The sequence below is a fragment of the Euprymna scolopes genome, chromosome 27, assembly GCF_053919585.1.
Source record: "Euprymna scolopes isolate OS-2025 chromosome 27, ASM5391958v1, whole genome shotgun sequence".
NCBI lineage: Eukaryota > Metazoa > Mollusca > Cephalopoda > Sepiida > Sepiolidae > Euprymna > Euprymna scolopes.
Window position 1 is genome coordinate 62,619,503 of NC_136508.1, and position 15,747 is coordinate 62,635,249.

At 31.1% G+C, this 15,747-nt stretch overlaps 1 protein-coding gene across 26 annotated transcripts in view; it reads left to right on the forward strand.

The window, feature by feature from the left end:
• Positions 1 to 15,747, forward strand: part of LOC145248863 (roundabout homolog 2-like) — an 837,477-nt gene that overhangs the window by 124,423 nt on the left and 697,307 nt on the right. For 25 of the 26 annotated variants that reach the window (XM_080110593.1, XM_080110605.1, XM_080110602.1 and 22 more), the window contains exon 2: positions 2,159 to 2,284. The exons of the other annotated variant lie outside the window; for it this stretch is intronic. The gene's annotated coding sequence lies outside the window, so the exon portion shown is untranslated. The remainder of the gene's footprint in view (positions 1 to 2,158; positions 2,285 to 15,747) is intronic. 26 annotated transcript variants of the gene reach the window in all.

Below are 15,747 nucleotides of genomic sequence, written 5' to 3' on the forward strand. Positions count from 1 at the left end.
ATGCCGACGGGCTGCCTTTAAAACCTTCTCTTCTAATTTAAAAAACAAAGTCTTTTTTTATAAAAAATATTTGGAAACAAAAAAACAACAACTTTGTTTTCCAGTTTTCCTTGACAAAAATGTAATTTAAAACAATTTTTAAAAAATGGCAAACTATACTTGAAGAAATTGTTCTTGGATTTAATTTATTTAATCATTTCCTACCCCCTTTCTGTCATATATAGTTTAAAATATCATATATATATATATATATGATACTCGATTTTTGCATTTTAAACTGTAATTCAGGCCATTATATATTTAAAAAGAAAATAATTTTATAAAATCAACACTAGGTTCTCTACAGTGCAATGTAGACTACAATGTATTGTGAACTAAATCAACACGGGGAAGCATTTGAAGCTTTCTCTCCGTGCACCACGATGGGTCCCCAACTAGAGCAGTCAATCAATTGATTTGACTGAAAAATTGACGATTTCACCGATTTTGATCACAACAAAAAACATGGACGTGTGAAAAATTCATTGATTATCGTTCAATCTTAGGCAACCTCGGGTTACTGCTTCCCTAGGAAGAGATACTTTTAATATGTATAATGTCCTGGGTTTGTATTACTATACACAGATTCGAAAAAGTTGTCAAAAAAACAAAAAACAAAAAAATAAATAAATATATAACAAATAAATGTTATCAAAGGCAAGATAAGTTACATTTTCTACCTAGCTGGATAAGTTTTTAGCGTTTTTAGTTAATGTAACCTGTTTATTCAGCTCGAAAAACATACAGTGTTTACCGATGTACTGGAAAATTTTAAATGGCGAAACGCTGAACATGGTAAGTTTGGGAAAATGAGTTAAAAATAAAAAATATGCAAAATACTGTTAGAAACTCGTTCGATATATGTTACCGCGACAAAGGCTGGCATATATTCGTTGGACTTTTAACAGTATTTAGTATATTTTTTTATTTTTAACTCATCTTCCCAAACTTACCGTGTTCAAGAGAGAGTCGGGCGCCATTTACAATTTTCCAATAAATTCGTAAACACTGTATGTTTTTCGAGCTGAATAAACATGTTACATTAAATAAAAACACTAAAAACTTATCCAGTTAGGTAGAAAAGTAACTTATCTTGCATTTGATAACATTTGTTATATATTTGTTTTTTGACATCTTTTTTAATCTATGCGTATGGCGATACAAACCCAAAATTCCTATTTACTTGCCTCCCCACGAGGGCAGAGTTGGACACAAGGTCGGTTTTTAATGTGGGGAAAATCCAACTCCCCATAAAGGGACACTCTGGATAGGAACAAAAATTTAAATTGTCTCAGTCATGAAGGATATCTCCTCCATTTACTGAGGACACTACACTGTGATCTTGGCCTGACGTAAAAAGTATAATATTATTAAAACATTACTCTTGAAAAATATTCTTTGATACATATTAGCAACTTTAGTATATGTACTGATCCTATACTTTATCTGTTCTGTTCTCGGTCTTGTTTTTATTTTTTCCCTCTGAGAGATGGGAAGGGGAGTCACGTGACTCCCTGTTATTAATAATTTTCGCGGACAAAAAAAAAATGATGCGTAACGATGATTCGCATAAATTGGATTTTTTTTTTCTTTCTTTTTAATGCAAAAATGGAACAGACGTGATTATAAAGTTGAGAAAGAAAAAATGGTGGAGGATAAAAAGAAATTACGGCTTTAAAAAACATGTGGTCTACCCCTATTGTTTACTGCAACCCCTTTAAAAACGACGTCATAATTTCCTGACTTTTTTTTTTTTTTTTTTTGCTTGTTTAACGCTCAGCGCGGTTCGTCATCGTCTATAGCTAGCACTCCATCGTCATACCACCGCACATGAGTTATAACGTGTCCAGTTCGTTATTTATGCCTGCTTGACAGACTTGGAGATGCTCTCCCTTTCCTTCCGTTGTCATTGTACAAAACAACCACCATTTATTTATTTTATTTATTTATTTATTTATTTTTTAGTTATAGGTTTTAATTGTTTCTTCTCTCTCAAGGTTGTCTCCCTTCCCGGTTCGACTTCCTGTTTGAGAAAGAATCTTCCTTTTTTTCTCTTTTTTTTTTCTGAATGTTGTTTTTTATTTTTATTTTTATTTATTCTTTTTTTTTTTTTTTTTAGATTCAACGGTAAGTCGGTTGGTCAGTCAGTCACACTTTACCATGGCATACAATTGAACGTCCAATTCTAGATGCGTCCAGGAATTACCATAAGATGCTCTTTCTGTCTGTTGATCGGTCAAGCAAGGTAAAGTTCGAAATAACATTTTTGGTTGGTCTGTCACAATGAAAGTTGAAAGAGTCTATTCGTTGATCCCTATTACTTGCCTCCCCATGAGAGCAAAATTAAACATGGCGGTTATTCAGACTTCAATTTGAAATAATATTTTCGTCAGTTTGTCATGCTTAAGTTTGAAATAATCTTTTAGTCGGTCTGTCATATTCAAGTTTGAAATAGTGTGCGTGTGTGTGTGTGTGTGTGTGTGTGTGTGTGTGTGTGTGTGTGTGTGTGTGATGCTTAAGTTGTAAATAGAATGTTCATGTGTGTGTCATGCTTAAGTTTGAAATAATCTTTTAGTCGGTCTGTCATATTTAAGTTTGAAATAGTGTGCGTGTGTGTGTGTGTGTGTGTGTGTGATGCTTAAGTTGTAAATAGAATATTCATGTGTGTGTCATGCTTACGTTTGAAATAGCTTGTTCGTGTGTGTCATGCTTAAGTTTGAAATAGAGTTATTGTCGCTGAACGCGTAGTTTTTATGGACGCATTTTAACAATAACCATTTTTTTTGCTCCTTTTCTGCGTTCCATTTTTTTTTTTTTTATATTTTTTAATCCCTTTTTATATTGTGTAATTATTTTGGGATCTAAACACCCTCTGTTTGTACCTCCATACCCTCTTACTTTATCCGCTCTTTTTCAATAAATAGTGACTTCATTGACACGAATGACTCAATACCCCAACTTCTTACTCACACACTTTGGCCTAAAAACTGGAACGAGGAAAGGGGAAATAATTCATAACTCATTTGTTTGTTTCATTTGTTTTTACTTTTTTTTTTTTTTTTACTTTTTTGAAACTTTTTTATATACACATTTTTTTTAAAACCCATTTTTTTTTATTATTTTAATGTGTAAATAATTTTTTTTTAATTCATATTCTTTTATTTCATTTATTTGTTATTTTTAAATCCTCTCTTGAGAAATTATTTTATTTTTATTTATGTAATTTTTTAAAATTTAATTTTAATTTTAGAGGAAAGTTATACCTTTATTTTTTTTTATTTTATTTTATTTTTTTTTTAAGTAAAGGGAAGAATTTAAAAATGGAATAAATTACGGGGAAGAAAAAAGAAAACAGAAAATGAGACTTTATTTTTAATGTAAGAAAATATTAAAAAGAAAAAAAATGAAATCGAAGAAGTTTTGAAAAGGTGCACATCCTCACGGGTTTCCCTTTTTAATTACGATTATGAAAGAAGGGCTTTCAAACAACATCCACACATAAAATTGGTTTGAACAGATCTTGCAAAAAAAAAAAAAAAGAAAAAACGAAAACAACAAAACAAAAAAACCCGACCCACTCTTTTTTCACCAAGCAAGTGATGATTGTAAACATACATGATACGACACGTGCATTTGACCGCCAGCTTTGTTTGTCTTCTAGACTTTGTAGAATAACACTATGGATTCAAACAACTTTTATATAAAAAAAGAATTGTTTCAACTTAAAGCTGCAATGCAAGGGTTATCTCCTCCTGTTGAAAATCGAGTTTAAATCAATCTGGAAAGAAAAAAAAACAACAAAAAACCTCCCGATTAATATTCAACATTTTAAACGAACCGGAATTGGAATTTAGAACAGAATCGGGAATTGTATCAGAATCATGAAAAATATTGGAATCGTCCCATCACTACTGCTTGTATTAGTACATTATTTTTTCCTTTTATTTTCTAATGAAGAAAAAAAACAATAGAAAAAGAATAATATACTAATATGTTTAACCAAAAATAAAGCATTAAATTATAGATTTCTATATTCTATTGTATTTATTTTCTAAAAATTCTGCACATATTTCATTACACGCAAAGTATACGTGGATCCTTGCATATTTTGTTTTTCGATCTTTCTGGATATCTTTTCCATTTGCCGAGTAGTCTTTTTAATTTCAGCAGGTATGTTATATAAAATGGCATCCAAAAGTTGTTGTTCGGACATATTCTTGTCAAGCGCTTTCTATCGGTGCGTCCGATTATCATCAGGAGCGATTGGTGTTTGTTGTTTTCTTTTTCTTTTCCTATTAGGCTTGGTGTATTTATAATTTTTTTTATTGGCTAATAATTTTATTTTTATTTTTTTAGTTTCGCTGTTCCTATTTTATTGTTTATTTAGAATAAATAATTTATTAAGAATAACTCTGTCGTTTTCAATCAGACGTGCTTGAATAATGACTTGCTGCCAAAACATATATATATATATATATATATATATATATATATATATATATATATATATATATATATATATATATATATACTGTATTAACAAAAACCAAGACTTACAAAAAAAAAGAATTGATAGCAACAAAAAGTGTATTTCATTGTTAGTTACAATTGTTTCAAGACTAATTGGACAAATTCAAACAATATGTCGTTTGAAAATTTTCACAAGAACAGCCTTAAGTTTGAAATAGAACATTCGTATGTGGGTGTGCCATGCTTAAGTTTGAAATAGATTGTTCGTGTGTGTCATGCTTAAGTTTGAAATAGAGTTATTGTCGCTGAACACGTAGTTTTTATGGGCTGTTTTTTTTTTAAATTTTCAAACGACATATTGTTTGAATTTGTCGAAATGGTCTTAAAACAATTGTAACTAACAATGAAATAGACTTTTTGTTGCTATCAACCCATTTCTTGAAGTCTTGGCTTTCGGTAAAACAGTATATGAATGCTCAATTATGAAATATGATAATTTTGTAGCTTACAGTTTAAGTCATCTCTCTTTTTTGGCTTAAATTTATTGGTATATGAACAATTACTGAATTATATTAACCCAGTATAATTCAGAATATTACAGATTTGTTTATATATATATATATATATATATATATATATATATATATATACTTTTTATTTGTTTTATATAAACATTTATGTAGCTACACATTCGTGAGCATGTTTCAGTCATCCAGTAAGAAGTAACGAGAGACCTCTTTAGGTGATATTGCTTATACAAAAGTAAAGTCCTTGTATATCTGGCCCTATTTCGGTATCGTACTTTTAGTGCTGATCAAACGCAGTATTTACATTTCTCAATCATACAACAGAATCGTTAGGCGCGTAGATATAGATGTCTAGTGATCAAGCCTGTGGTCAAAGGTTCAAGCCAAGCAGTCGATGGATTGATTGTATATAGGCACACTGATGACTATAAAACGAAACAAACACTTCTCTTTGAATATAAATATTTCGCATAACCTCCTCAGTAACCAATTGTTTTTACCAGACACGGACGTCTATTATTGTACCTATCGGAATAAATTTATTCTGTAGTATATCTGTATATTATTTTCCACTCGACGATGCAATATTATCTCAGAATATAACAATATATCTTATATAAATAAATTCACGCACACAGACACACAGACACACAGACACACACACACACACACACACACATATATATATATATATATATATATATATATATATATATATATATATATATATATATACCAGCAAAAGTACCCGTCGTTGACTGGGTTAAAAAACAGCCTACAGAAAATTGACTCTGATTTATGAAAGTATGATAGGTTATGAAAAGGAAGGGTTGTAAAGAGATAGCTTCGAATTTGGGGGTATCAAAACCAAAGCAAAATATGATGAAAGTAAAAATAAAATAGATAAACTTTATAATTTATTATACCATACCTGTTCACACTGAAACACTTATCACAATATTCTGTGGATCTATATTAAAAAACCTTGTTAAACTTTGTGACATATTTCCATTCTATGGAGGCCAGGCGCGAACACAGACCTCACAATTTTATTATACCATCCCTACATAAGTTAAAGCATACTTATCAAAGTATTATTATGTACATCTATATCAAAATGTAAGCATTTTTTTATTAATTTTTTAATTTTTTATTTCCACATTTTGTGGACCAGGCCCCATAATTTTAATGAATCATCATTATGCCAGATCAAACATACCCATTCATGTGTCTTGATACATCTTCTATCATTATATGTGATCAGTTTTCTATAATAGTTAACCATATAGGAGCCTATTCGTGACCAGACACACACAGAGACGTTCAGCTTTATATTATAAGATATATATATATATATATATATATATATATATATATATATATATATACTTGTTTATTGTTATATAAACATGCTCACATCCCGCTGCTACAAATAGCTACTTGTTTCAATCAAACAACAGATATCATCAGGCAGCAACTTGACTATTCAAAAGTTCAAGCAGCAGGATGTGAGCATATTTATATAACAATAAACAAGTATTATCAGCTCTTTTTATTGAGCACTATCTAACAACCTCGTTGAATTCATTAGTCCATTACTTTTGAATATAAAAAAACCCGAGTATATATATATATATATATATATATATATATATATATATATATGTGCAGTAGCGTCTAAAAGTTCAGGAACGGTCGATCATTTTCTTTTAAATGGCTTTTAAATGGCTTCTAATTTAATCTACGAAAAAGGGGAAAAAAATTTTTGGTGAATTTTCCAATGTTTAATAATGGTAGTTAAATAAAAAAAAGAGAGGGGGGGCTTAATCGAATCTATCTGAACTATATAAATTTGTTCATATATTATAAACTGTTTGGGAAGAATTATGGCTTTCTTTATCTGATTGTGATTGTCTTATAAATATTGATACTAATATTTATATGGACTTTAGGTTTTAAGTATTATACCTTCTGTAATCCGAAAGCATTTCAAAATGTCATTCAATATATATATATATATATATATATATATATATATATATATATATAATGTATGTATGTATGTATGTATGTATGTGGGGTGGAGAGGGCTCCCGTAAGCCGTGGTGAAGGCAACCTTTCTAGGAGAAGCAAATCTCTGATTTAAAAAACCATAAAGCGGGAAACCAGTACCCGCATTAAGCTGGTCTGCAGTTTAATTTGTTGCCGGCTATCTTGCTCTTGCTTGTTGCTGGATCTCAACATTTTGAACCGAGAGAGAGACTTAGCTGTCGTACAAAGCTAAGTCTCTGTAACATCATCTTTGTATAGATACTCCCTCAGGCATTTGGGTTCATGGATTTTAAATGTCTGAGGGAGTGACACTCGTCTGACAAGACGTTGCAATCATCATCATGTATGTATATAGGTTGTCAATGTGTCTAACGCCCTAGTAAATATATTTTCTCTGGTAATTTCCTCGTTGTTAACAATTAGATCATCTATTATTTGCACGGGCAGCACTTAGTAACCCTGCTATCGATTAAATAATTTGTTTCGACCTTTATTTAAAATGTTTAGGTTCATTGTTCTTGTCTCATCTGACTAAGCCAACTTTTGGAATAAGCCTTAATTTCTGAAGAAGTCCAAGTAGGCTCGAAACGTTGTCATCCGTGAACCGACGACATTTTGCAAATGTTTCATTTTCTTTCGTTACGGGAATGGGAGATTTCCGTCCTCGGCGATTAACCGCAGATTCTTTGATCTTTTGACAAGATCCGTTGAGCTGTTAGGAACCCGTGTTCCAACACGGAGCCGAAATTCGGTTATTTTGACTTTATGAATCAACCTATGAAAATAGGAACGATTTTTTTTTTTTCTGATGTTTTTGTTTGGTTTTAATTATTATTCCCCAGTTATCAGAAATCATGCATTCGTCAAAATTGTCAGTGCCTATTTAGATTGGCACTTATGGAGGCATTTAAAATTAAAGAAAATACAAAAATGTCTGTATGATGTACGTACAAGTCACGAGACGAAGATTGAAAACTTCCAAAAATCACGTAATTTGATCAAGTAGTTTTTTTTTTGTTTTCTCTCTCTCTCTCTCTCTCTCTCTCTCTCTCTCTCTCTCTCTCTCTCTCTCTCTCTCTCTCTCTCTCTCTCTCAAGAAAATAAAATTTTACTCTGTTTCAATGATGGTGAACAAATGAAATCAACGAATCGAAAGACAAGGGCAGGCAACCCTAATGCATGTAAAAACTAAAAAAATTACCTTCCCTTATATTATCTTCAGAAACATGGTCTTGTCTGTGACATATCGGTAAAAAATTTGGTTTTCAAAAAAAAAAAAAAAAAGAAAGAAAAAAAAACTACTTGATCAATTTTTTTTTTTTTGTGATTTTTGGAATATGGAATCTACATTCCGTGACAAGTAGGTACAGTATAAAAGTTTTTCTTCGCTTTTGTTTATCGCTATAAGTGTCCATCTTGAATAGGCACTAAATTGTCTCCTTTATTCCTCATTTCTTCGTTTAATTCGCCGTTGCTTGTTTATATAAAGTCGCTGTAATACAGCTTCCTATTCCAGTATCTTCTTTCCAAGAACTGCAGATTGTGGAACTCTTTTATCTTGCTGATTTTTTTTTTCATTCTACTTATAGCTTTTGTCGTTTACATGTCTAAGGTCGATACACATCTCCTGTCATTTCGATAATCATCTTTAGTTTTTATTAATGCCTTACATCAAGTGGCTTCATGCCCTGTCTGAAGCGACTCCCTTTAATAATAAAAAAAAGAAGGTAAAATTAACTTAATTTGTATAATATTATTGATATGGGTACATCGTACGAGCCGGATGTCGTTACAGTTGCATATTACAAACCGGATTTCTCGTAAATATCCAGTAAGGCTGAACCAACAATGGCAGGTACGTGTGCATCTATGTTACTGCGCTGAAATAATAACGTTATTATTTAGAAAGTTATTCTTAACATAGAGAAGAGTTTTTTTTTGTTTGTTTGTTTTTTTTTAACTATTCTGTACTTTTACCTAACAATTTAATAAACAAAAATATCGTAAAAATTAGATTTAGTTTGAAAATACTATTTAAAATATATATATATATATATATATATATATATATATATATATATATATATATATATATATATATATATATATAATCTGAACAGGTTTCCGAGCGTTTTTAATGGCGCTCTGCATATTCCGGTGGCGACGTTAGGTACCGGTTGAGCCCGAGCGGACATTTACGAAGAAATCCGGTTTATAATGTGCGCAATCACTGAAAGACTGGACCATACATTTATCGTCAAAAGTCGGAAACGTTTACGAGTTTTGACGAACATTTATGATACTTTTAGTAACAGGATTTTTTTTTTTAATGGCTTTACCAAAAATAGCTTTGAATGAAGATTTAAGTTTTTTGTTTTGTTTATATCTAGCCAAACGTTTTTAACTCCCCCCCCCTCTTGGGGGTCACCGCTTATCAAAATTCGGAGGCCACCCTAGGGTATGGGTTAATGAATGTTAAATGAGACAACCACGTGATTATCAGTAATCGTGGAACTTGGTTATGGTTCAGTTATATAAGAGGTCGGCTCAGCAAGAAATTGTTTATGCTGGTCTTGAAAACGACCATGTTATAGTCGACCGGGAAGCAGCCCCACGGTATTGTGTTTCACTAACGGACAGTTCTAAGAAAGAAACTTTGCTCATGTAATTTTCGTTTAGTTTCGAGTAGAAATAGAGTGAAAGAGATTGGTGTTAGCTGCTGTAGCTAGACGACTTTTTGCTGCGAACCATTTATAAATAAATTGAAGAGTTCAAAATAGACTTCGTAGCCTCGTAGGAGATGTCCTTTTCTCTTCCTTGCAACCTTTATCTCACAGAAGAGATGTTGCGAGTTTGTCTCTGATGTATCGTTATTTTCATGGAAAGTGTTCGAATGAGCTTCAATCTATGGTCCCCCCCTCGCCAAACTTTCACAAGAAACACTCGTCTAGCTGTAAACACCATCAATAATTCCCCCCACTCTTTATCTGTGCCTAAACCTAAACGTAGATTCCATGAACAAAGCTTTTTTCTTAGAACTGCACGCATGTGGAATTGTCTTCCGTTTTCCTGCTTTCCGGCTGACTACAATATGGTTGTCTTCAAGTCTAATGTAAATAAGTTCTTGATGAGCCGTTCCATATAAGTTATCAACTTTACCAAATTTTCATTACTAATGATTACTATAATGTCCAATTTCTACTGTACACTCTTTAACCCTTATCCTTGAGTGGCCTCTTGGCCTTGATAATGTGGTGATGCCTATGTAAAAAAAAAAAAGCTCAGTTGAACACTTGCCACAAAAGTAACGACAGAGCAGAGATAGACTTGTCTCTTCTGTAAAAAAGGAGAAATAAGGATGCAAAACGGTCTTTGCCCACTAGATTTCGAAGACAGTTTTGTATCCAGTTAAGGCAGGAAAGGGTATTCTTAAAAGCTCCTCTCCAAATCTTGCAATAGTACTCTATCTTAGGAAGTACTTGGCTCTTGTGCAGATAGAGGACTGCGCCAGGAGTGAGATACTTTCGGGAGCAGTAAAGAGAAACATCTGTTGTTTAGGATTATTTTTCTTTCTATTATATATATATTGAAATCCTCTTATAAGGGTTGATGATTACTCGGTATACAGTGAGACAACACCGTGAAAATCACTAATGGTTGAACTTGGGTAGGATTAATCATAAGTGGACAGCTCGACAAAAACTTATTTACATTAGATATGAAAACAGCCATGTTATTGTCAGCTGGAAAGAAACCTCACGGTATTGTGCTTCACTGATGGACACTTCTAAGAAAAAAGTCCTGTTTATGGAATTTTCGTTTAGTTTTAGGCACAGATAGTGAGGGAAATTCTTGACAGTTGTTGTAGTTAGAGAAGTAGTTTTGCAAAAGCTTTACAAGCGTAATCATAAACTGAAGCTCAGTCGAGCACCTACCATGAAAATAACGATAGAGCAGAGATAGACTCGCAATGTTTCTTCTGTGAGAAACAGGGAAGTACGGAGCCAAAAAGGTCCTTGCACTCTAATCTTAAAATAAATTACATAGCTCTATCTTTTTATTGGGCACAGTGGATATTCTCCGAATCGTATTCCCCCTGTGGATACAAACAGCTGACTAGAACATGGTCGTCTTCAAGTCCAATGTAAACAAGTTCTTGTTAAGCCACCACCTTATATAATAAAATTTTCTACGCAGTTTCCACTTCTAACGATAATTATTAATTATGCTGTTGTCTCAGTGGACACCTGTCACTCATTAACCATTATACTCAAGTGGCTTTCGGGCCTTGATAAGTGGTGACGCCTTTGTATATATGTTTCTCATTTTTATTTACTGTTTAATTTTTAATTTTTCGTTTGTATGTATATATGTACTGTGTGCATGTGTGTATGCGCGTACTTATATGTTTATATATTTAAGACTGACGTGGCACCTTCTCATTGGCTATACCTCCTTCTCCTCCTCCTCCTCCTCCTTCTTCTCCTCCTCCTCTACCTTCCTTCCTTTTCCATTCCCCTTTTCCCCGTGCATCCTCATACTTTAACTACACCGATGAAGACTGAAGGATCGGTCGAAAATTATGTACTTATAAAAAAAGTTTTTTTTAATTTTTTTTCATAATATTATTATTTTGTATTGCTGCACGTCACCAATTGAAAACGAATAAAGAAAAGTTATGAGCTTTTATACTTTTCGCATTCTTTATATATATATATATATATATATATATATATATATATATATATATATATATATATATATATATATATATATATTGTTGGCATTGTTGGCCGAACGGTTTGTTCCTCGCTAATGGAGTCAGAAATGGCTTCGAGGCCTAATTTAAATCCTCTGACCGGCGGTAAGTGTGACTCCCTGCACTGGTGATTCCCAAAAGGATGAGACACTCATGTCTAATGTAAAATTATATATATATGATTTTATATTAGTCTTTTTTTTTAATACCTACAGACATAGTGTTTCATACTTTCAGAAATCATCAGTACAGGAAGTCACGCTTACCACCGGTCGAGATTTGAATCCGGCTTTGAAGCCATCTCTGACTCCATTAGCAAGGAACAAACCGTTCGGCCAACAATACGCGCGGCGTGTGTATGTGTTTACCGTTTTTAATCTGCTAGTCGTGTTAATGATCCGATAATTTTGTCAGACTCAACAGAAATAAATATCTAAATATTTATTTCTAGCAGATCGAAACATGTGTAACCAAGCAGATTAAAAGCAGTAATAAAAACATATTTTGCTCTACAGCAGTATTGAGCACTTTCTTCGGGTTTTTTTTTACCACTTACTCACTATACATGTGTGTGCGTGCGTGTGTATGTCACGAAATCATTTTCCAAGTCGAATGTTCGCTTAAAGCCATAGCAGAGAGAGAGAGAGAGAGAGAGAGAGAGAGAGAGAGAGAGAGAGAGAGAGAGAGAGTATGTGTGTGTGTGTGTGTGTGTGTGTGTGTGTGTGTGTGTGTGTGTGTGTGTGTGTGTGTGTTGCGTTACGTTACGTTACGTTGCGTCGATGGTTGAATAATGGGCACGAAAGTGCGTGTCGACGTCTGAAAACTGATATGAAATGTTAATAATTAAAACCTGGTTGAGTTCAAATGGTTTAATCCACTCTCGTTTTATGATGCGTGTGTGTCACTCTTGACTCCACATATTTTTTTTTTCATTGCTTCGCTGGGTTTTATTTTATGCTTTACTTGTTCCCAATATCAGTACGATTCAACATCCACAAGATGTAGCTCCATAATTAATATAGTTTTCTGCTGAAAGAAGACACATTATTCACTTTTCTGAAACACATTACACATAAAAATATTTTTCAATGAATTTCTGGAGCATGAACACATAATATCGATTATGCCATAGGCTTTGGTGTATACTGGGTTTATATATATATATATATATATATATATATATATATATATATATATATATATATATATATATATATATATATAGTGCGATTTATTCATATATATATATATATATATATATATGAATATATATATAGTGTGATCTATTCATATATATATATATGAATATATATATAGTGTGATCTATTCATATATATATATATATATAGTGCGATCTATTCATATATATATATATATATATATATATATATGAATAGATCACACTATATATATATATATATATATATGAATAGATCACACTATATATATATATATATAGTGCGATTTATTCATATATATATATATATATATATATATATGAATATATATATAGTGTGATCTATTCATATATATATATATATATATATATAGTGCGATCTATTCATATATATATATATATATATATATATATATATGAATAGATCACACTATATATATATATATATATATATATATATATATATATATATATATATATATATATGAATAGATCACACTATATATATATATATATATATAGTGCGATCTATTCACATATATATATATATATATATGTGTGTGCGGTGCGATCTATTCATATATATATATATATATATATATATATATATATATATATATATATATATATGTGTGTGTGTGTGTGGTGCGATCTATTAATATATAAATATATACATATAAATATATATATCTTCTCTATAATATAAAACTCTCTCTGTGTGTGTGTGTGTGTGTGTGTGTGTGTGTGTGTGTGTGTGTGTGTGTGTGTGTCTGGTCACGAATAGGCTCCGATATGGTTGACTATTTAAAAAAAAAAAATGATTACATATAATGATAGACGATGGATCGAGACACAGGAATGAGTATGTTTGATCTGGCAGAACGATGGTTCATAAAAATTGTGGGGTCTGCCTTCCCGCCTGGTCCACAAAGTATGGAAATAAAAAATTTAAAAATTAAAAAAAACAACGTTTGCAAGTGTTTTTGATATAGATGTACATAAGAATACTTTGATAAGTATGTTTCAACTTAAATAGGGATGGTATAAAAAAATTGTGGGGCCTGCTTTCGCGCCTGGCCTCCATAGAATGAAAATGGGCACAAACTTTAATAAAGACTTTTCATATCTATCTGCGTAAGTATACTTTGATAATTATGTTTCAATTTGAAGAAATATGGTATAATAAAATCATTGGGTGTTCGTTCGCGCCTGACCTCCATAGAATGGAAATATTTCACAAAGTTTAACAAGGTTTTTTAATATAGATCCACAGAATATTGTGATGAGTGTTTCAGTGTGAACAGGTATGGTATAATAAATTATAGGGTTTATCTATTTTATTTTTACTTTCATCATATTTTGCTTTGGTTTTGATACACCAAATTCGAAGCTATCTCTTTACAACCCTTTTCTTTTCATAACCTATCATACTTTCATAAATCAGAGTCCATTTTCTGTAAGCTGTTTTTGAACCCAGTCAACGACGGGTACTTTTACTATATATATATATATATATATATATATATATATATATATATATATATATGTGGCGCGATTTATTCATATATATATATATATATATATATATATATATATATATATAGTGCGATCTATTTATATATATATATATATATATATATATATATATACATATATATATATATATATATACATATATATATGGTGCGATGTATTCATATATATATATATATATATATATATATATATATGGCGCGATCTATTCATATATATATATATGGCGCGATCTATTCATATATAATATATATACATATATATGTGGTGCGATCTACACACACACACACACACACACGTGTGTGTGTGTGTGTGTGTGTGTGTGTGTGTGTGTGTGTAATCTTATTTATAGTATTCCGAATTTTATTGGGTTTATATAATTGATAATTCAGTAACCGTTCATATACCAATAACTTTTGAGTCAGAATGAAATGACTTAAATTGTAAGCTTCAAAGTTGCCATATTTCATAATTGAGCATTCATATATTATTTTAAGAAAATCAAGACATCAAGAAATAGCTTGATAGCAACAAATAGTGTATTTCATCGTTAGTTACAATTGTTTCAAGACTATTCGGACAAATTCAAACCTTATGTCGTTTGAAAATTTTCACAAGAACAACCTCTCATCAGACGTTTTGAAAAAAAAAAAAACACTTTCACAATGAACAATATGGAATATATTTCCCACTTACGGAAAACTGAGAAAATATTTTATTTACATCTCTTTTTTTCCAAGGTTATATATGTATATATATATATATATATATATATATATATATATATATATAAAACCCCTGAAAAAATATACTAACAGTCGTTAATAACTGACAAGAAACTAAACAAATAAATTATAAAATAAGAAAATCGTAATCAAAAATAAAAATAATTCGCCCCTAATCATCCTGCACTCACCTTTATAAACGATAAAAAAAATATAAAAACAAAAAAATGTGAATACACCGAGCCTCAAAGGGAAAGAAAACGAAAAAGATAACAACAACAATCGCTCCTGATGATAGATTTGGGCACCATTTCATACAATATGCCAGCTGAATAAAAAAAAGAATACTGCTCGGCAAACAGAAATGATATCCAGAAAACTCGGAAATAACGTGCTTGAATAATGACTTGCTGCCAAAATATACAAATATACATATATATATATATATATATATATATATATATA